This window comes from Bufo bufo, chromosome 5 (genome assembly GCF_905171765.1).
Source record: "Bufo bufo chromosome 5, aBufBuf1.1, whole genome shotgun sequence".
In the NCBI taxonomy this organism is placed as follows: domain Eukaryota; kingdom Metazoa; phylum Chordata; class Amphibia; order Anura; family Bufonidae; genus Bufo; species Bufo bufo.
In genome coordinates, this window is record NC_053393.1 from 120,252,847 (window position 1) to 120,275,924 (window position 23,078).

The 23,078-nt window shown below is 45.6% G+C and overlaps 1 pseudogene; it reads right to left on the reverse strand.

Annotated features, from left to right (window-relative positions):
* The window catches only part of LOC121002418, a 58,027-nt pseudogene extending 43,485 nt beyond the window's left edge, over positions 1–14,542 (reverse strand).
* Positions 14,543–23,078: the final 8,536 nt, after the last annotated feature.

The window sequence follows — 23,078 nt, forward strand, 5'->3', positions numbered from 1 at the left end:
CCATGCCAATAGTAGGCATGGCTGTGATGGCCTCTTGGGGCAAGTAGTATGACGCTTGTTGATTGGCTGCTTTGCAGCCTTTCAAAAAGCGCCAAGAAAGCGCCGAACACCGATCCGGACAGTTCGGGTTCGCTCATCCCTACCTATAACCCTAGATGTGCACTGTCACCACCAGACATCTGAGAAGCTCTGACAGACGTCCTTCAGAACCTCCTCCTTGAGGTTCCTTTTGGTTTGCTTTCATTTTCTCATCTCATTAGCCTCTCTCAGCTGTCATGTAGTTGCACTGATTGCATCCCTTTAAATCCCTTCCCATACTGCATCACTTTGCGGTTTATACAACTTCCTGGAGTATATGCATGCTGGATGCTACTACTGAGTCTTCTACAGATAAGTTTTGTTTATTCATTTGTATTTTCCTGTTTGCTGGATCCCAGGAGAACCTGACTCCCTTCCGTATCAAGTGTAGGGAGCCGGTGGTAGTGTCCCCTCACTATTATAGGGTGTTCAGGGGTTATTCAGTCCAGGTATGAGGATATGCGATCTTCTACCATTGAGAATTTTGCATAGGCTGAGCAGTTTAGGGAGAGAGCCAGGTCTGTTGCAGGGCTATCCCTTTGGTTCCTTAGTTTTGGATCCAGTCAGCCGGATCTTCCTTTTGTGTCTTCTAGTTTGCTGTACACCTTCCGTGACATTATAAACCGCCAAAACCGTCTCAAGCATGGATCCGGTTTCACTTTTGACTGAACACATGCAGGGTCTTTCATTGGAGGTAGCAGATCTCCGTAAAACTGTTTCGCAGTTTCAGGTGACCGGTTCAGCTTGCGTTCATGGAGTTTGTTCTGAGCCTAAGATCTCGATCCCGGATACGTTCTCCGGGGGTAGTGAGAATTTTGTTCATTTTAGAGAGGCTTGCAAGCTCCATTTTCGCCTACTTCCCCATTCCTCTGGTGATGAGGAGCAGAGGGTGGGGGATCATCATCTCGCTGCTCAGGGATAACTCTCAGTCCTGGGCTTTTTCGCTGCCGGTGGGGGCACGGCCCCTCTGTTCAGTGGATGAATTTTTTTTAGCCCTGGGTCAGATATATGATGATCCGGATCGTATTGCTCTGGCTGAGTCTAGATTACAAACGGAAAATACAAATGTGATAGCACTCTACATCCAGCATTCCTCCATGCTGGATGAGGCATTGGTGTACATTTTGGCCAAAGCGTATTTCGCCATAGTGATGTGCACCTACATACAGGTTGTGCTGACCCAATCCCCCACATTTTTTCTTTGTAGTATATATATTGGAGTCGTGGCGATCTCCTTGGAGTCATGCACACCTGACCAGTCAATCTGTCCTGGAGGCTGGTTTTAAAGTCAGTATAAAACTGAGTCTGCTTATATAGAACCTACCAGTAGCCATTTGGCTCCAGGAGAAGTATATGGTGGGCTCAGCGTGCATGTTGGTACTTGCATCCCTGGATCCGATGAAAGCTGTAATGGCACCGGACTGGGTTAAAAGCAGAGTGTGCTTGGCGTGTATGCTGACCTGCATTCCCTGGACTTTGTGTGGCTGTCATGGCCCATGAACAGGTAGGAACTAGTCTTAGGGACCACTCATTAGAGGCGACCTTGACGTAGTGAGTGGCTTATTACGCTTTGGCCAAAATGTACACCAATGCCTCATCCAGCATGGAGGAATGCTGGATGTAGAGTGCTATCATATTTGTATTTTCTGTTTGTATATGTATTTCGCCATAGTGATGTGCACCTACATACAGGTTGTGCTGACCCAATCCCCCACATTTTTTCTTTGTAGTATATATTGGAGGCGTGGCGATCTCCTTGGAGTCATGCACACCTGACCAGTCAATCTGTCCTGGAGGCTGGTTTTAAAGTCAGTATAAAACTAAGTCTGCTTATATAGAACCTACCAGTAGCCATTTGGCTCCAGGAGAAGTATATGGTGTGCTCAGCGTGCATGTTGGTACTTGCATCCCTGGATCCGATGAAAGCTGTAATGGCACCGGATGGGGTTAAAAGCAGAGTGTGCTTGGCGTGTATGCTGACCTGCATTCCCTGGACTTTGTGTGGCTGTCATGGCCCATGAACAGGTAGGAACTAGTGTTAGGGACCACTCATTAGAGGCGACCTTGACGTGGTGAGTGGCTTATTACGCTTTGGCCAAAATGTACACCAATGCCTCATCCAGCATGGAGGAATGCTGGATGTAGAGTGCTATCATATTTGTATTTTCTGTTTGGATATGTATTTCGCCATAGTGATGTGCACCTACATACAGGTTGTGCTGACCCAATCCCCCACATTTTTTCTTTGTAGTATATATTGGAGGCGTGGCAATCTCCTTGGAGTCATGCACACCTGACCAGTCAATCTGTCCTGGAGGCTGGTTTTAACGTCAGTATAAAACTAAGTCTGCTTATATAGAACCTACCAGTAGCCATTTGGCTCCAGGAGAAGTATATGGTGGGCTCAGCGTGCATGTTGGTACTTGCATCCCTGGATCCGATGAAAGCTGTAATGGCACCGGATGGGGTTAAAAGCAGAGTGTGCTTGGCGTGTATGCTGACCTGCATTCCCTGGACTTTGTGTGGCTGTCATGGCCCATGAACAGATAGGAACTAGTGTTAGGGACCACTCATTAGAGGCGACCTTGACGTGGTGAGTGGCTTATTACGCTTTGGCCAAAATGTACACCAATGCCTCATCCAGCATGGAGGAATGCTGGATGTAGAGTGCTATCACATTTGTATTTTCCGTTTGTATATGTATTTCGCCATAGTGATGTGCACCTACATACAGGTTGTGCTGACCCAATCCCCCACATTTTTTCTGAGTCTAGATTACGTCTTTTATGCCAGGGTAAATAGTCCGCAGAGATATATTGTTCAGAATTTCTGAGATGGGCAGCTGATACTGGTTGGAATGATGCTGCACTCCGAAGTCAATTTTGCCATGGTCTTTCAGAGAGATTGAAAGATGCATTTGCCTTTCATGAGACCTACCTCCTTGGACTCTGCCATGTCTCGGGCCGTTCGTATTGACAGGCGTCTTAGAGAGAGAGGAGAGATCACTCCTTCCTGTCATACTCAGTCCAAGGACAGTGCGGCGGTCTCATTCAGTGCACAGGGGTCTCAGTCACTCTCAATCCCTTCTGAGCAGGAGCCCATGCAGCTGGGTTTGCTTGCCTCTGACAATAGAGGATTTAGCTCTCATGGGAAGGTTTGTTTCTGTTGTGGAGGTATAAATCATTTGGCAAATGTTTGTCCCTCTAGGAGATTCAGGCAGTTTTTTGAGAGTAATAAAGAAACAAAAAGAAAAAAAATCCTCTAAAAATGTTCCATCTGTTACTATTGGCAAGGTTGATGCGGAAATTGAAGGTTTTCCGTTTGCTTGTAGTTCCCGTTTTGTCCTACCTGCCAGGGTGGCGCTAGAGAGCAAGAATATTTTTTGTGAGATTTTTGTAGATAGTGGAGCAGCTGTCAATCTTATTGATAATCAATTTGCTATAACTCATGGTTTCCAGGTATGCACTTTGGGAAAGGATATACCTGTTTTTGCTATTGATTCCGTTCCACTTTCTCAGAAATCATTAAAGGGCATAGTTCACAATATCCGTTTGATTGTGAGTGATACTCATGTTGAGGATGTGTCATGTTTCGTCCTAAACGGGTTGCCTACTCCTCTAGTGTTGGGGCTACCCTGGCTCACTAAACATAACCCCACCATTGATTGGCAAGCGAGGCAAATAAATGGTTGGAGTGACTTTTGCAGAGAGAATTGCCTCACGACATCTGTTTCAGAGGTTTCTACTAAGACTGTACCATCTTTCCTCTCTGAATTTTCGGATGTGTTTTCTGAGAGTGGTGTTCAGGAATTGCCCCCTCACAGGGAGTACGATTGCCCTATTAATCTCACCCCAGGCGCCAAGCTGCCTAAATCTCGTTTATACAATCTCTCCCAACCTGAAAGGGTCGCTATGCGTGCTTATATCTCTGAGAGTCTGAGAAAGGGACACATACGACCTGTTGCCGCTGGTTTTTTCTTTGTTAAGAAAAAAGATGGTTCTTTAAGACCATGTCTGGATTTCAGGGAGCTGAACAGTATCACAATTCGTGACCCTTATCCGCTTCCTCTGATCCCGGACCTGTTTAACCAGATTGTGGGGGCTAAAGTTTTTTCCAAATTGGATCTAAGAGGGGCATACAACCTGGTCAGGGTCAGAGAAGGAGACGAATGGAAGACGGTCTTCAATACCCCTGAGGGCCATTTTGAGAATTTGGTTATGCCTTTTGGTTTGATAAATGCTCCAGCCGTCTTTCAGCATTTTGTGAACAGCATTTTTTATCATTTAATGGGGAAATTTGTATTAGTGTATCTGGATGACAGTTAGATTTTTTCTCCTGATTTCAAAACTCATAAGGAACATTTACGTCAGGTCTTGCTCATCCTGCGGGAGAATAAATTGTACGCTAAACTGGAAAAATGTGTGTTTGCGGTTCCAGAAATTCAATTTCTGGGGTTTCTTCTCTCCACTTCTGGTTTTCGCATGGACCCCGAGAAGGTCCGAGCTGTGCTTGAGTGGGAGATTCCTGAGAATCAGAAGGCGCTGATGCGTTTTCTGGGTTTTGCCAATTATTACAGGAAGTTTATTTTGAATTATTCCTCTGTTGTTAAACCACTCACTGATATGACTAGAAAGGGGGTAGATTTTTCCTCCTGGTCGGTAGAGGCGCGTAAGGCCTTTTCTAATATCAAGGAGAGTTTTGCTTCCGCTCCCATCTTGGTACAACCTGATGTCTCTATGCCCTTCATAGTTGAGGTTGATGCTTATGAGGTGGGTGTGGGTGCGGTCTTGTCTCAGGGTCCCTCTCCTGCCAAATGGCGACCGTGTGCCTTTTTCTCGAAGAAACTCTCCTCCGCAGAGAGAAATTACGATGTGGGAGATAGGGAGTTGTTGGCCATCAAGTTAGCTTTTGAGGAATGGCGCCATTGGCTAGAGGGAGCCAGACACCCTATTACCGTGTTTACTGACCATAAGAATCTGGCCTACTTGGAGTCAGCCAAGCGTCTGAACCCGAGACAGGCCAGATGGTCTTTGTTCTTTTCAAGGTTTAATTTTGTTGTCACCTTCCGCCCTGGGGTTAAGAATGTGAAGGCGGATGCCCTGTCACGTTGTTTTCCGGGAGGTGGGAATTTTGAAGACCCAGGTCCCATTTTGGCTGAAGGTGTGGGGGTCTCTGCTCTTTATCCTGAATTGGAGGCAGAGGTTCAGTAGCCCAGTCAGAGGCTCCTGACCTTTTCCTCCTGGGAGGTTGTTTGTGCCTCTCGCTTTAAGACACAAGATTTTTAAGGAGCACCACGATACTGTCCTTGCTGGACACCCGGGGGCAAGAGCCACAGTGGATCTCATCGCTCGGAGATTCTGGTGGCCGGCGCTTCGTAAGTCGGTTGAGGGTTTTGTGGCAGCCTGCGAGACCTGCGCTCGTGCCAAAGTCCCTCATTCACGGCCATCAGGTCCTCTCCTTCCGTTACCCATTCCTTCCCGTCCTTGGACACATCTGTCCATGGACTTCATTACGGACCTGCCTCGTTCCTCGGGGAAGACTGTGATTCTGGTGGTGGTTTTAGCAAAATGGTGCATTTTATTCCTTTTCCTGGCTTGCCCAATGCTAAGACGCTGGCGCAGGCATTTATTGATCACATTGTCAAATTGCATGGTATTCCTTCAGACATTGTCTCTGATAGGGGCACACAGTTTGTTTCCAGTTTCTGGAAGGCTTTCTGTTCTCGCTTGGGGGTTCGGTTGTCATTCTCTTCTGCTTTCCACCCGCAGTCGAATGGTCAGACAGAGCGCGTCAATCAGAATCTGGAGACATATCTGAGCTGTTTTGTGGCGGAGAATCAGGAGTATTGGTGTTCTTTTTTGTCCCTTGTTGAGTTTGCTTTAAATAACCGTCATCAGGAGTCCTCTGATAAGTCACCATTTTTTGGTGCATATGGGTTTCATCCGCAGTTTGGGACATTCTCTGGAGAGGGGTCTTCTAGTTTACCTGATGAGGACAGATTCTCCTCATCTTTGTCATCGATTTGGCAAAAGATTCAGGATAATCTAAAGAGCATGAGTGAGAGATATAAGCGTGTGGAGGATAAGAGACGTGTGCCTGGTCCGGACCTGAATGTTGGTGATCTGGTGTGGTTGTCTACTAAGAATACCAAATGGAAGGTTCCCTCCTGGAAGTTGGGTCCTAAGTTTATTGGGCCTTACAAAATCTTGTCCGTCATCAATCCTGTTGCCTACCGTCTTGATCTTCCTCAGACTTGGAAGATCCATAATGTTTTTCATAAGTCCTTATTAAAACCTTATGTCCAACCCATTGTACCCTCGTCTTTGCCTCCTCCTCCGATTGTGGTTGATGGTAATCTTGAATTTCAGGTCTCTAGGATTGTGGATTTTCGTGTTGTCCGCGGTTCTCTCCAGTACCTCTTTCATTGGGAGGGTTATGGTTGAGGAGAGGATGTGGGTCCCAGTGACGGACATTAAGGCCACTCATCTCATCAGGGCTTTCCATAGGTCCCATCCTGAGAAGGTGGGCTCTGAGTGTCCGGAGTCCACTCGTAGAAGGAGGGGTACTGTCACCACCAGACATCTGAGAAGCTCTGACAGACGTCCTTCAGAACCTCCTCTTTGAGGTTCCTTTTGTTTTGCTTTCATTTTCTCATCTCGTTAGCCTCTCTCAGCTGTCATGTAGTTGCACTGATTGCATCCCTTTAAATCCCTTCCCATACTGCATCACTTTGCGGTTTATACAACTTCCTGGAGTATATGCATGCTGAATGCTACTACTGAGTCTTCTACAGATAAGTTTTGTTTATTCATTTGTATTTTCCTGTTTGCTGGATCCCAGGAGACCCTGACTCCCTCCGTATCAAGTGTAGGGAGCCGGTGGTTGTGTCCCCTCACTATTATAGGGTGTTCAGGGGTTATTCAGTCGAGGTACGAGGATATGCGATCTTCTACCATTGAGAATATTGCATAGGCTGAGCAGTTTAGGGAGAGAGCCAGGTCTGTTGCAGGGCTATCCCTTTGGTTCCTTATTTTTGGATCCAGTCAGCCGGATCTTCCTTTTGTGTCTTCTAGTTTGCTGTACACCTTCCGTGACATGCACTATATGAAACAGATGGTTTTTCTTTCACCCACAGTATGCCCCAGTATGAGAAAGCCGTATTTCTGGCCTAAATGTAACACTCACTTATGCACGTCTAATCCCAGATGTGCAGTATATCAGAGGGTTTTTTTTAACCACAGTAAGCAAAAGCCGTATTTGTGGCCTAAATTTCACAATAAATTACCGTATTTTTCGCCCTATTAGACGCACCCCCCCCCCCAAAAGTGCGGGGGGGTAGCAGTGCGTCTTATGGGGCGAATGCTGCATTTTCAATGATACGCCGCACCGCGATGCCGCGCCTGCGCCTCCCACTTTATGGATGAAGCAGGTGGCGTGGGCGCATGACGTAGTGACTCACGCTGCCAGCGCCCGTCCTCCCGGCCTGCCTCCTCCCTCCTCTCTGCTACCGAGCGCTTGTAAGTATCTAGGCGCTGATTACCCGATTATATACATAACAATTAACAATTACAGATACGATTATATACAGTGAGCGGGGCCCGTGTAGTACAAACCGGATTCCAAAAAAGTTGGGACACTATACAAATCGTGAATAAAAACTGAATGCAATGATGTGGAGGTGCCAACTTCTAATATTTTATTCAGAATAGAACATAAATCACAGAACAAAAGTTTAAACTGAGAAAATGTACCATTTTAAGGGAAAAATATGTTGAATCAGAATTTCATGGTGTCAACAAATCCCCAAAAAGTTGGGACAAGACCATTTTCACCACTGTGTGGAATCTCCCCATCTTCTTACAACACTCAACAGACGTCTGGGGACCGAGGAGACCAGTTTCTCAAGTTTAGAAATAGGAATGCTCTCCCATTTTTGTCTAATACAGGCCTCTAACTGTTCAATCGTCTTGGGCCTTCTTTGTTGCACCTTCCTCTTTATGATGCGCCAAATGTTCTCTATAGGTGAAAGATCTGGACTGCAGACTGGCCATTTCAGTACCCGGATCCTTCTCCTACGCAGCCATGATGTTCTGATTGATGCAGAATGTGGTCTGGCATTATCTTGTTGAAAAATGCAGGGTCTTCCCTGAAAGAGATGACGTCTGGATGGGAGCATATGTTGTTCTAGAACCTGAATATATTTTTCTGCATTGATGGTGCCTTTCCAGACATGCAAGCTGCCCATGCCACACGCACTCATGCAACCCCATACCATCAGAGATGCAGGCTTCTGAACTGAGCGTTGATAACAACTTGGGTTGTCCTTGTCCTCTTTGGTCCGGATGACATGGCGTCCCAGATTTCCAAAAAGAACTTTGAATCGTGACTCGTCTGACCACAGAACAGTCTTCCATTTTGCCACACTCTATTTTAAATGATCCCTGGCCCAGTGAAAACGCCTGAGCTTGTGGATCTTGCTTAGAAATGGCTTCTTCTTTGCACTGTAGAGTTTCAGCTGGCAACGGCGGATGGCACGGTGGATTTTGTTCACTGACAATGGTTTCTGGAAGTATTCCTGAGCCCATTCTGTGATTTCCTTTACAGTAGCATTCCTGTTTGTGGGCCCGGAGATCACGGGCATCCAGTATGGTTTTACGGCCTTGACCCTTACGCACAGAGATTGTTCCAGATTCTCCGAATCTTCGGATGATGTTATGCACAGTTGATGATGATAGATGCAAATTCTTTGCAATTTTTCGCTGGGTAACACCTTTCTGAAATTGCTCCACTATCTTTCTGCGCAACATTGTGGGAATTGTTGATCCTCTACCCATCTTGGCTTCTGAGAGACACTGCCACTCTGAGAAGCTCTTTTTATACCCAATCATGTTGCCAATTGACCTAATTAGTGTTAATTGGTCTTCCAGCTCTTCGTTATGCTCAAATTTACTTTTTCCAGCCTCTTATTGCTACTTGTCCCAACTTTTTGGGGATTTGTTGACACCGTGAAAATTGGAATCAACGTATTTTTCCTTTAAAATGATACATTTACTCGGATTAAACGTTTGATCTGTCATCTACGTTCTATTACAAATAAAATATTGACATTTGCCATCTCCACATCATTGCATTCAGTTTTTATTCACAATTTGTTTAGTGTCCCAACTTTTTTGGAATCTGGTTTGTAGAATACAGTCACTGCATGGGCCCCGCTGTCATTATAAAAGCAGATGCGACCCCCACCCCCTGTATTGGGGGTCATTCACACTACAGGGACACTGTTATGGAGGGGATCTGTGGATGACACATAGCATAAGATGCTATATATGTGTCATCCACAGATCCCCCCATAACAGTGTCATACACAGATCCCCATAACAGTGCCATCCAGAGACCCCAATAAGAGCCATCCACAGATCCCCATAACAGTGTCACCCACAGATCCCCCATAATAGTGTCACCCACAGATCCCCCATAACAGTGCACCATCCACAGACCCCCATAACAGTGCATCATCCACAGATACCCCATAATAGTGTCATCCACAGACCACCATTATTTCAAAACCCACCAAAAGCACACCTTTTGGTTAAATTTTTTCTTTTCTTATTTTCCTCCTTAAAAACCTAGGTGCGTCTTATGGGCCGGTGCATCTTATAGGGCGAACAATACGGTATGCACCTCTAATCCCAGATGTGCAGTATATCATAGTTTTTTTTTTAACCCCAGTAAGCAAAAGCCGTATTTGTGGCCTAAATTTCACAGTAACTTATGCACCTATAATCACAGATGTGCAGTATATAAAACAGTGTTTTTTCCACCCTGGTATGCGAAAGCCGTATTTCTGACCTAAAATGAACAGTCCTTTATGCACCTATAATGCTAGATGTGCACTATATTAAACAGAGGGTTTTTTTTTTCACCCAGTATGCCAAAGCCGTATTTCTGGCCTAAATGTGACACTCACTTATGCACCTATAATCCTAGATGTGCACGATATGAAACAGATGGGTTTTTTTTCACCCCAGTATGCCCCAGTATGAGAAAGCCGTATTTCTGGCCTAAATTGAACAGTCACTTATGCAGCGATAATCCTAGATATGCACTATATGAAACAGAGGGTTTTTTAAACCCCAGTGTCTCAAAGCATTTTTTCTGGACTTGCAGACATACAGATATCCTGTGCTGGTGCACTATTGTTGCATAAAATGGTTGCCAATTATGTATTGATATTGACTAACTGAAGGAAAAAAAGTTTGTTTTCAGTAGTAGTTGGCTCAGGGCAGGCTTAAAACAATTGTGCACTGCACCCACAAAACACATTTGCTGTAGATCGCTGAGTAAAGAAGCAGTTCTTCATAAGATTCCTCCCTGATCTCTCCCTCACAGCAGCTGCAGCCTATCCCTACACTAATCCGAGCAGAGTGACGGGCGGCGCTACGCAGCTTAAATAGAAGCTGGGTCACATGCTGCAGTTGGCCAATCACAGCCATGCCAATAGTAGGCATGGCTGTGATGGCCTCTTGGGGCAAGTAGTATGACGCTTGTTGACTGGCTGCTTTGCAGCCTTTCAAAAAGCGCCATAAAAATCCCCGAACACCAAACTCGAACTTGTGCCGAAAAACCTAAAGTTCGGTACGAACCCGAACTTTACAATTCGGGTTCGCTCACTTCTAGTAATGACGAATATTCGTCATTTTTTTCCATCTGAACACATGATTCCTCCCTGCTTCTTGCTTGTGGGCCAATGAGTCATTGGCCCACAAGCAACTTAAGCAGGGAGGATTCATGACTTCAGATGGAAAAAAATGACGAATATTCGTCATTACTAATATATAGCACTATATTAAATATAGTGCTATATATTTGTTTTTTAGAATATTCGTCATTTTTTTCCATCTGAAGTCATTCCTTTGGCCCACAAGCAAGAAGCAGGGAGGAATCATGTGTTCAGATGGAAAAAATGACGAATAGTGCTATATATTCGTTTTTTGACCCACGCCTGTATTGAGCTCGTATTACGCGATCATTACCTTTCCGATTTTCAAGTAAAATAAAAGAATGTAATATATAACGAATATACAAATTCGCGAATATGTGACGAATTTTCTACAAAATATTTGCAAAATATCACGAATTTGCTAATCATTACTGGCTATGACATTACTTAATTCTCTTAAGATACAGGGGGTGTATACTATCTGGTCCTGGCGATTAGTTTATTTTAATCTTTTTATAACGCCGCTGTACTTTTTCCTGGGTCAGACAGGGCACTTTTTTATTTTTTTTTATTTTTTTTTTTAAACTTTTTATTGAGAATGAAAGTCATTACAGATGTAAAGTTAAGACAGTATACATAATAGCATATACTTATCAACAGTATACAAATAGAACAAGGACAGGTTCCCTGTTACATCTTTTCTAAAGGATAAAATGTACATCCAAGTTACTATGACATAGATACACTCAGCATATTTAGCATATTTATGGGGTTTTAACAAGTTTTTCTAGTGAAGAATAAGCCTCACGGGTGCGAGGTAGATGCAGAGTCTAAGGCCGGGGTATTCAAATTTCTGTATAGAAACCACTCTTTCCATTGAGCTCTATAGGAGCTAATCCTACGACTTTCCCAAGCTGCTAACTCCTCAAATCTGCATAATTGATCTATTTTCCCCATCCATTGAAAAATGGAGGGTACTTCTTCTGAGAGCCAGAATTTTGGAATCAAGAAGCGGGCTGCACTTAACATGGTATGGAATAGCTTAATCGGTGATTTTTTTGTTACTTTGGGGAACCAGCTTAGTAATGCTATTTGTGGAGAGATTGGAAAATTCATCCCACATATTTTATTAGTATAGGTGAAGATATCCTTCCACCATTTCTGTAGAAGAGGGCATTCCCACCAAATATGGAAGAATGAACCTCTCTCCCTTTTACATCGCCAGCAAGTATCTACATTATTCGGACTATAAAGGCATGTAATGTCAGGGGTCCTGTACCATCTTGTCATTATTTTATATCCATTTTCTTGGATGCGAACGCACCTAGAGATTTTATGTGGAGTAAGTAGAATTTTTTGTAAATTTTCCTGTGGAAAGTCAGCATTCAGGTCACTTTCCCATAATTTTATAAATGCTGGTTTAACCAAGGACACTGGTGATATTATTTTTTTATAGATTTGGGATATCAGTTTAGCATGTCTGGAATGATCTGATATTAAATTCTCAAACCAGGTCAAAGGACGTGATAAATCTTTCAGCTGAATGTTTTTTACAATGAAGGTACGTAAAAAGGATAATAAGTAAGGGATTTTCTTACTTTCCGGAAGTATATCTAGAAAATATTCCTCTTTTTGAACTTCTCCTTTATCATCAAAAAGTGAACTAATGTGTAGTGTGGAGTTCCTAACTGAATTTGGAAGACAGTCTCTCAGACTGGGTGGAGCATAGGCTAGTATATCTTTCACTTGTACCAGTGGTGAGGGTAGTGGGAAGGCATGTTGTGTTTGTTGGAACCATTTCCATGTATCTAATGTCGATTTTATAATTGGGTTGATAGATCTATTTTGGGCTGGGTAATTCTTCACTCCTACCAAAAGGCCTGAGGGGAACGAACCTAGCTCATTCTGTTCCATGGAGACCCAAGGTTTTTTATTAGGATATTTGAACCAGTCTATCAATCTTGACATCATCACTGCTCTCCCATATATTTCAGGGTCAGGTAAGGCTATTCCTCCATTAATCTTTGGTCGACATAGCACAGCGCGAGCCAGCCGAGCTTTTTTCCCGGCCCAAATAAATGAGCTAAATTGACTTTTCACCTTAGCGTAAAACGTTTTTGGGACTGGGATCGGTAGTACTTGCTGTAGATATGTCAGTCTCGGTAGGACTAATGAGGAAGCTATATTTTTTCTACCAAACCAAGAAAGCATCGGGTTTCTCAGACCAGCTAGTTGATCAGACATTGATTTAAGGAGAGGGATGTAGTTTAGACTAAAAAGAGAGGATGGGTCAGGGCCAATCTTAACTCCCAAGTAAGTAATGTATGGGGTGTCCCAATTAAAGGGGGAATTTGCTTTTAATGCCTTCCTAGTTGATGCAGGAAGATCTATGCTTATTATATGGGATTTACCCATGTTAATTTTAAAATTTGAGTATATGCTGAATTGCTCCAGTATCCTATAGATTAACGGAAGGGCTTTGGCTGGGTTTGTGTTCAGAATTAGTAGGTCGTCGGCAAATGCAGCGACCTTATGTTCCCTTTGGTCTATCTTAATTCCCACTATTCCTTTCTCCAACCTAATAGCCTGTAGAAGTGTCTCCATTACTAAAACAAATAATAGAGGTGATAAAGGACACCCCTGTCTGGTGCCATTCCTGATGCCGAAGGAGGGTGACAGGGTATCATTGATAATGATAGAAGCCGAAGCATGGGTATAAAGAGAAAAAATAGCATTAATAAATGGGTCAGGGAATTTAATTAATCTAAGGACCTCTTTCATATAATCCCAACTTACCCTGTCGAAGGCCTTTTCGGCGTCCGTGCTAAGGAGGACCAAAGGCTGTTTGAGTTTCTTTGCAAAGTAGATAGCATTCAGCACTTTGGCGGTATTATCTCTGCCCTCCCTACCACGGACAAAGCCTACCTGGTCTTCTTTAATTAGGGATGGGAGGAAGGAGGACAGACGAGTGGCCAGCATTTTAGCCAGTAGCTTCAAATCTAAATTTAACAGGGATATTGGTCGGTAGTTAGAACATTGGGAGCTGTCTTTCCCCTCCTTCGGGATCAGTGTTATATGGGCCCTTGTCATATCTGTGGATAACGGGGCACCAGACAGGGAGCCATTAAATATAGAAAGATATGGCCCTAGAATATTGTAAAAATTGCGATAATACAGGGCTGGATAGCCATCAGGCCCAGGGCTCTTCCCATTAGGGAGTTGTTTAATTGCAGATATAAGTTCCTCCATCGTAAAGGGGGCTTGTAAAGACTGAGCTTGGGAGTCTGTTAATGTTGGCATTGCTAGTGAGTTGAGAAATGAGGAAACTGGTTCTTTAGGGGGGTGTAGGGGAAAGACATCGTCTAAATTATATAACGAATGGTAGAATATTTGGAATTGTTTGGCAATTTCTGAGGTAGTAGAGACCTCGTCTCCATTTTGGTTTTTAATCCTATGAATGAAGTTATGGGATCTCCTTTGTTTAATACGCTGTACCATGAATTTAGAAGCTTTATCTCCATGTGCGTAATATTTGTACTGCGCCTGGAGATAATACTTAGCGGAAGCTGTATCAAGCAGGGTTTTTAGGTTATTTTTTATTTCTGTGAGTTCTTTCAGGTGAGAGTCCAGTAAGGAGTTTTTATGGACAGCCTCTAATCGATGAATTTGGGCTAAAAGGTCATCTACCTTCTTTTTTCTTTCTTTTTTGATTTTAGACCCCAGACTTATAAATTGGCCTCTCATGTAGGCCTTATGTGTATCCCACAATATATGGGGAGATATTTCTGGGCTTGCGTTAATGGAGAAAAATTCCTCTAATATTTTTTGAATATGTTTTTTGTTTTCTTCCGTAGATATTAGTTGTTCGTTAAGTCTCCATCTGAAGGCTCTTGGATCTAATGATGGGGATTTAATTTTAATATATACTGGTGCGTGGTCAGATAGTATTATGTTACCTATATAGGCATGTGTACAAAGTTGTAGGTGTTCTTTAGACAGATATAAATAGTCGAGTCTTTGGTACGAGTTGTGAGGATGGGAAAAAAAGGTATAATCCCTTTTTGAAGGGTTATGCAGACGCCAGGTATCATAGAGAGAAGCATTGTAAAGCTTATTTTTAAGGTGACAAAGTGCTTTAGCCGATATTGCTGATTTATGAGACGAGGAATCTAATAGGGGATTTATTACTACATTTAAGTCACCTCCGACCACTACCACCCCCTCTTTGAAAGTTTCCAAGATGGTGAGTATCTCAATTAGCCATGAAGTCTGGTTTAGATTTGGTGCATATACATTGGCAAAGGTATATATTTGGTTGGCTATTTTACCTTTTAATAGTATATATCTGCCATCTACATCCTGAGTATGTGCAATGTAGGTAAAGGGCAAATTCTTCTGGATCCCTATGCTCACGCCTCTAGATGCAGCTGAGTTTGAGCCACAGTGATACCAAAGTGGAAATGACGTGCAAGACATATCTGGGTATTTGTTAAATTTAAAATGTGTCTCCTGTATCATCAGGATCGAACATTTCTCTTTTTTAATATGAGAGAGTATTTGGCAGCGCTTAGAGGGTGCATTAAAACCCTTAACGTTAAGGGTGGCAATACACAGGTCAGCCATTTGTTGTTGAAATGTTTAAGTGTGTAGCGCTAAAAAAATTTTGCCTAAAGTATGTGAGTGCACTTAGATAGTACTTAGCCGTCCTAGGCGGAGCAACGGGACTGTACAGAATTCTCCTTCCCACCTTGGTGAGTAACTTTGATGCTTTGTGGGACCTGTCAGGGAACCAAAGGTACAATAAAAATAACATTAAGAACATATAATAACGATGAACATATATGTAAAGCATAAGAGCAAGTTTGCTCCAAAGGTGAGTAGGGGGAAATACAATACACATTGTATTGTGATTATTGTAGTACCCTCAAGATAGGAATCTTGTATGCACTTAAGAGATGGTTGTCACTTCTTGACCTGCAAAATATAAAAAAGAGAACATAGCAGGACTTATGGGTGACCCATATTTATAAGAAACATTGGGATTCTATTTAGGACTCAAGAAACTTATATAAGTTCCTGACTCTATTCAAAGGTCAGTCCTCTGAAAGTGGGAGCCTTCTTGGTGTTGATTGGCGTCCTCTTCTGAATCTTTGTGGTTTGCCATGGCGAGGTGTCTCCCAAGGATCAGCAGATGGAAGGTCTGGAAGTGGTTTGTTGCTTTGAATATAGTCCCAGTTCTCTATGGGGAGCTGATCAATTTGTAAGGCATCATATATTTTGGGTAAATCTATGTAAGAGGAGATGGATAAGCGACGTCCCTCATATAAGAAAGATAATCCAAAAGGGAATAGCCATTTATATAGGATTTTCTTGCTGCGGAGCCGGTCAGTAAGTGGTTTCAGTGCTCTTCTTTTTTTCAAGGTTGATTGTGCTAAATCTTGAAAAATTGTAATAGCACTATCCTCCAGAGATAGATGGGAGAAGTTTCTGGCTTTATTGAGGATTGCATCTTTGACTGGGAAGTGAAGAAACTTACAAATAACGTCTCTTGGAGGTTCCGCAGGTTGGGGTTTGGGTCTCAGTGCCCTATGAACCCTTTCTATGATGATTTCATGAGCCGAGTCAGGGCCAAGTATTTGCAAACAGATATTCATTACAGCCTCCGGTATGTCAGCAGGGCCTATGGATTCTGGTATACCCCTGAAGCGCAGGTTATTGCGCCTGCTCCTGTTCTCTTGGTCTTCTAGGAGCGTATAAAGGGAATTCAGGTGCGACTGGTGCAGGGACAGGGTGGAAGATACAGCGCTCTGGTGAGTAATGATCGCAGTTTGGTTTTCTTCTAGGGTTTCCACCCGTCTTCCTATATGGCGCACGTCCTCTTTAATGGAGGAAAGGTCTGACTTGAGGGGCTCTAGAGCTTCTAGCAGCGCATCTTTTAGAAAAGACCGTGAGATAGGTAGGGCATCAGTCCCTGGAGAGGCCTCTCTTACCCTCACTGCTGCTGGGCTGCCTTTCGGAGCGCTCCCTGAGGCTTTCGGTGTTCCGGGCGCCATCTTAGTTTCTCCGGCCACATGCATCTGAGCGGCTTTCTTGATAAATTTCTCGATGGATTCGTTATTTGACTGTGTTCTGGCAGAACCTTGTGCCTCAGTGGGTCTGGGGCCACCGATTTTAACCATTTTGGAGGTTTAAGTGCCGCTGAATAAAGCTATAAGGGATACTGTTATCAGCAGAGCTTCACTTCATGCTGCCGTACAGCTCCGGTGCAAGCTCCGCCCCCCAGACAGGGCACTTTTAATGGGGAATTAACTTTTACATTTTACATTCCTTAACCTTTTATTCCCATAAGGTATGTACCTCTCACAATTAGATTTTAGGATGCTTTTAAAAATATCTAATTTTGTGGCTGTATTTTTATTTTTGAGTACTTTGTCCCAGTTAGTTAGGCCTATGGCCTCTCTTAGTTGGCTATATTTAGCTTTTTTGAAGTTTGGTATTTTTGTTCCTCCGTGAAGAAACACTCTTTTGAATGATAATTGGGCAAATATGGTGAGAGACAAAAATGGGGAGAGGCGCTCATAGGGTGGTGAGTATCGACATTACGGTTTAACGAAATGGATGGCGTATGCTCACCTTTTGGTGTTGTGCGTGTGTAAGCACAACGTCCGTAGGGGCAGGTCCACAGAGAGAGGGGGGGGTCGGTGCCGCCAGTACCCGTTCGGTCCCTTTGGATGGAGTTGCCAAAAACTCCTAAGTAAAGTTGAGCGAACACCTGGATGTTCGGGTTCGAGAAGTTCGGCTGAACTTCCTGGAAATGTTCGGGTTCGGGATCCGAACTCGACCCGAACTTCGCCCCGAACCCCATTGAAGTCAATGGGGACCCGAACTTTTCGGCACTAAAAAGGCTGTAAAATAGCCCACGAAAGGGCTACGGGGCTGCAAAAGGCAGCAAAATGTAGGTAAATCCCCTGCAAACAAATATGGATAGCAGAGAATCAGGCTTCAAGTCATAGCAGAGAATCAGGCTTCAAGTCATAGCAGAGAATCAGGCTTCAAGTCATAGCAGAGAATCAGGCTTCAAGTCATAGCAGAGAATCAGGCTTCAAGTCATAGCAGAGAATCAGGCTTCAAGTCATAGCAGAGAATCAGGCTTCAAGTCATAGCAGAGAATCAGGCTTCAAGTCATAGCAGAGAATCAGGCTTCAAGTCATAGCAGAGAATCAGGCTTCAAGTCATAGCAGAGAATCAGGCTTCAAGTCATAGCAGAGAATCAGGCTTCAAGTCATAGCAGAGAATCAGGCTTCAAGTCATAGCAGAGAATCAGGCTTCAAGTCATAGCAGAGAATCAGGCTTCAAGTCATAGCAGAGATCAGGCTTCAAGTCATAGCAGAGAATCAGGCTTTAAGTCATAGCAGAGAATCAGGCTTCAAGTCATAGCAGAGAATCAGGCTTCACGTCACCCACCACTGGAACAGGCCATTGTCAGATATTTAGGCCCTGGCACCCAGACAGAGGAGAGAGGTCCCATAGCAGAGAATCAGGCTTCATGTCATAGCAGAGAATCAGGCTTCATGTCATAGCAGAGAATCAGGCTTCATGTCATAGCAGAGAATCAGGCTTCAAATCATAGCAGAGAATCAGGCTTCAAGTCATAGCAGAGAATCAGGCTTCAAGTCATAGCAGAGAATCAGGCTTCAAGTCATAGCAGAGAATCAGGCTTCAAGTCATAGCAGAGAATCAGGCTTCAAGTCATAGCAGAGAATCAGGCTTCAAGTCATAGCAGAGAATCAGGCTTCAAGTCATAGCAGAGAATCAGCCTTCAAGTCATAGCAGAGAATCAGGCTTCAAGTCATAGCAGAGAATCAGGCTTCACGTCACCCACCACTGGAACAGGCCATTATCAGATATTTAGGCCCCGGCACCCAGACAGAGGAGAGAGGTCCCATAGCAGAGAATCAGGCTTCATGTCATAGCAGAGAATCAGGCTTCATGTCATAGCAGAGAATCAGGCTTCACGTCATCCACCACTGGAACAGGCCATTGTCAGATATTTAGGCCCCGGCACCCAGACAGAGGAGAGAGGTCCCATAGTAGAGAATCAGGCTTCATGTCATAGCAGAGAATCAGGCTTCAAGTCATAGCAGAGAATCAGGCTTCATATCATAGCAGAGAATCAGGCTTCATATCATAGCAGAGAATCAGGCTTCACGTCACCCACCACTGGAACAGGCCATTGTCAGATATTTAGGCCCCGGCACCCAGACAGAGGAGAGTGGTCCCATAGCAGAGAATCAGGCTTCATGTCAAAGCAGAGAATCAGGCTTCAAGTCATAGCAGAGAATCAGGCTTCAAGTCACCCAACACTGGAACAGGCAGGCCATTGTCAGATATTTTTAGGCCGCGGCACCCAGACAGAGGAGAGAGGTCCCATAGCAGAGAATCAGGTTTCATGTCATAGCAGAGAATCAGGCTTCATGTCACCCAACACTGGAACAGGCCACTGTCAGATATTTTTAGGCCCCGGCACCCAGACAGAGGAGAGGTTCATTCAACTTTGGGTTGCTCCGCAATATAATGGTAAAATGAAAATAAAAAATAGGATTGAATGAGGAAGTGCCCTGGAGTACAATAATATATGGTTAAGGGGAGGTAGTTATAAATGTCTAATCTGCACAAGGGATGGACAGGTCCTGTGGGATCCATGCTTGGTTCATTTTTATGAACGTCAGCTTGTCCACATTGGCTGTAGACAGGCGGCTGCGTTTGTCTGTAGTGACGCCCCCTGCCGTGCTGAATACACGTTCAGACAAAACGCTGGCCGCCGGGCAGGCCAGCACCTCCAAGGCATAAAAGGCTAGCTCTGGCCACGTGGACAATTTGGAGACCCAGAAGTTGAATAGGGCCGAACCATCAGTCAGTACGTGGAGGGGTGTGCACAGGTACTGTTCCACCATGTTAGTGAAATGTTGCCTCCTGCTAACACGTTCCGTATCAGGTGGTGGTGCAGTTAGCTGTGGCGTGTTGACAAAACTTTTCCACATCTCTGCCATGCTAACCCTGCCCTCAGAGGAGCTGGGCGTGACACAGCTGCGTTGGCGACCTCTTGCTCCTCCTCTGCCTTCGCCTTGGGTTTCCACTTGTTCCCCTGTGACATTTGGGAATGCTCTCAGTAGCGCATCTACCAATGTGCGCTTGTACTCGCGCATCTTACGATCACGCTCCAGTGCAGGAAGTAAGGTGGGCACATTGTCTTTGTACCGTGGATCCAGCAGGGTGGCAACCCAGTAGTCTGCACACGTTAAAATGTGGGCAACTCTGCTGTCGTTGCGCAGGCACTGCAGCATGTAGTCGCTCATGTGTGCCAGGCTGCCCAGAGGTAAGGACAAGCTGTCCTCTGTGGGAGGCGTATCGTCATCGTCCTGCGTTTCCCCCCAGCCACGCACCAGTGATGGGCCCGAGCTGCGTTGGGTGCCACCCCGCTAAGAACATGCTTCATCCTCATCTTCCTCCACCTCTGTCATGGTCTTACCTTCTTGCTGTTCTCCTTCGTTTGACATGTGCTGGCGGCCATCTTGGTTTCTGGGTTTCTTGTAGCCTTCCACCCTGCGGCTCCTCCTTCCCACTGGGAGGAGCTGGATGCCTGGCTCATATATATAGGAGGTCTGTGGCTTCAGTTCCTTGCTTGGTCCTCCTGTGTTCACATGCTTCTAAGACTGCTACTGCTTATGGTTCCTGATCCTGGCTTCGTCTGACTACCCTGCTGGTTCCTGATCCTGGCTTCGTCTGACTACCCTGCTGGTTCCTGATTCTGGCTTCGTCTGACTACCCTGCTGGTTCCTGATCCTGGCTTCGTCTGACTACCCTTCTGGTTCCTGACCCCTGGCCTCTCTAAGACTCTGCTTCGGTTTCACCATCCGTTTGGACTTTTGCTTTACAGCTTTATTTTCAATAAAGCCTTCTTATTTTCACTTATCTCTTGTTGTACGTCTGGTTCATGGTTCCGTGACATTAGGACCAAGCCATGAATTCTGACGGTACAGGGCCATCCTCGCTACCCATGCTGGTTGCCAGACTTGATCAGCAGGATCACCTGTTGGGTCGGTTCGCTGTGGCGTTGCTAACCCTGCTTGAACGCACGGCTCATTTCGCTCCCGTTGCCGATGGGTCGGTTGTCGCTCCTACTGCCGCTCCGGTTGTTGCGCCAGAGTCTACCCCGACACCTGTTGTTGCGCCTGCGGTGTTTCGGGGTATGACCGGTTCTGCCCCTCTTCCACAGCGCTTTGGGGGAGAGCCAACTCAGAAACCGTTTTTTTGCTCCGCGGAGGAGGGGCCCTTGAGGGGGAGGTACTGTCATGGTCTTACCTTCTTGCTGTTCTCCTTCGTTTGACATGTGCTGGCGGCCATCTTGGTTTCTGGGTTTCTTGTAGCCTTCCACCCTGCGGCTCCTCCTTCCCACTGGGAGGAGCTGGATGCCTGGCTCATATATATAGGAGGTCTGTGGCTTCAGTTCCTTGCTTGGTCCTCCTGTGTTCACATGCTTCTAAGACTGCTGCTGCTTCTGGTTCCTGATCCTGGCTTCGTCTGACTACCCGGCTGGTTCCTGATCCTGGCTTCGTCTGACTACCCTGCTGATTCCTGATCCTGGCTTCGTCTGACTACCCTTCTGGTTCCTGACCCCTGGCCTCTCTAAGACTCTGCTTCGGTTTCACCATCCGTTTGGACTTTTGCTTTACAGCTTTATTTTCAATAAAGCCTTCTTATTTTCACTTATCTCTTGTTGTACGTCTGGTTCATGGTTCCGTGACAACCTCCTCCTCATCCTCGTCCTCCAGTAGTGGGCCCTGGCTGGCCACATTTGTACCTGGCCTCTGCTGTTGCAAAAAACCTCCCTCTGAGTCAATTCGAAGAGACTGGCCTGAAAGTGCTAAAAATGACCCCTCTTCCTCCTCCTCCTGGGCCACCTCCTCTTCCATCATCGCCCTAAGTGTTTTCTCAAGGAGACATAGAAGTGGTATTGTAACGCTGATAATGGCGTCATCGCCACTGGCCATGTGGGTGGAGTACTCGAAACAGCGCAACAGGGCACACAGGTCTCGCATGGAGGCCCAGTCATTGGTGGTGAAGTGGTGCTGTTCCGCAGTGCGACTGACCCGTGCGTGCTGCAGCTGAAACTCCACTATGGCCTGCTGCTATTCGCACAGTCTGTCCAGCATGTGCAAGGTGGAGTTCCACCTGGTGGGCACGTCGCATATGAGGCAGTGAGCGGGAAGGCCGAAGTTACGCTGTAGCGCAGACAGGCAAGCAGCGGCAGGATGTGAACGCCGGAAGCGCGAACAGACGGCCCGCACTATATGCAGCTCTGACATGTCAGGGTAGTTGTGAATGAACTTCTGCACCACCAAATTCAGCACATGCGCCAGGCAAGGGATGTGCGTCAAACCGGCTAGTCCCAGAGCTGCAACGAGATTTCGCCCATTATCACAGACCACCAGGCCAGGCTTGAGGCTCACCGGCAGCAACCACTCGTCAGTCTGTTGTTCAATACCCCGCCACAACTCCTGCGCGGTGTGGGGCCTGTCCCCCAAACATATGAGTTTCAGAATAGCCTGCTGACGTTTACCCCGGGCTGTGCTGAAGTTGGTGGTGAAGGTATGTGGCTGACTGGATGAGCAGGTGGAAGAAGAGGAGGAGGAAGCCGAGTAGGAGGAGGAGGCAACAGGAGGCAAAGAATGTTGCCCTACGATCCTTGGCGGCGGAAGGACGTGCGCCAAACAGCTCTCCGCCTGGGGCCCAGCCGCCACTACATTTACCCAGTGTGCAGTTAGGGAGATATAGCGTCCCTGGCCGTGCTTACTGGTCCACGTATCTGTGGTTAGGTGGACCTTGCCACAGATGGCGTTGCGCAGTGCACACTTGATTTTATCGGATACTTTGTTGTGCAGGGAAGGCACGGCTCTCTTGGAGAAGTAGTGGCGGCTGGGAACAACATACTGTGGGACAGCAATTGACATGAGCTGTTTGAAGCTGTCTGTGTCCACCAGCCTGAATGACAGCATTTCATAGGCCAGTAGTTTAGAAATGCTGGCATTCAGGGCCAGGGATCGAGGGTGGCTAGGTGGGAATTTACGCTTTCTTTCAAATGTTTGTGAGATGGAGAACTGAATGCTGCCGTGTAACATGGTTGAGATGCTTGGTGACGGAGGTGGTCGAGTTGGTGGTACATCCTCTGTTTGCTGGGCGGCAGGTGCCAACGTTTCTCCAGAGGCGGAGGAAGAGGCCG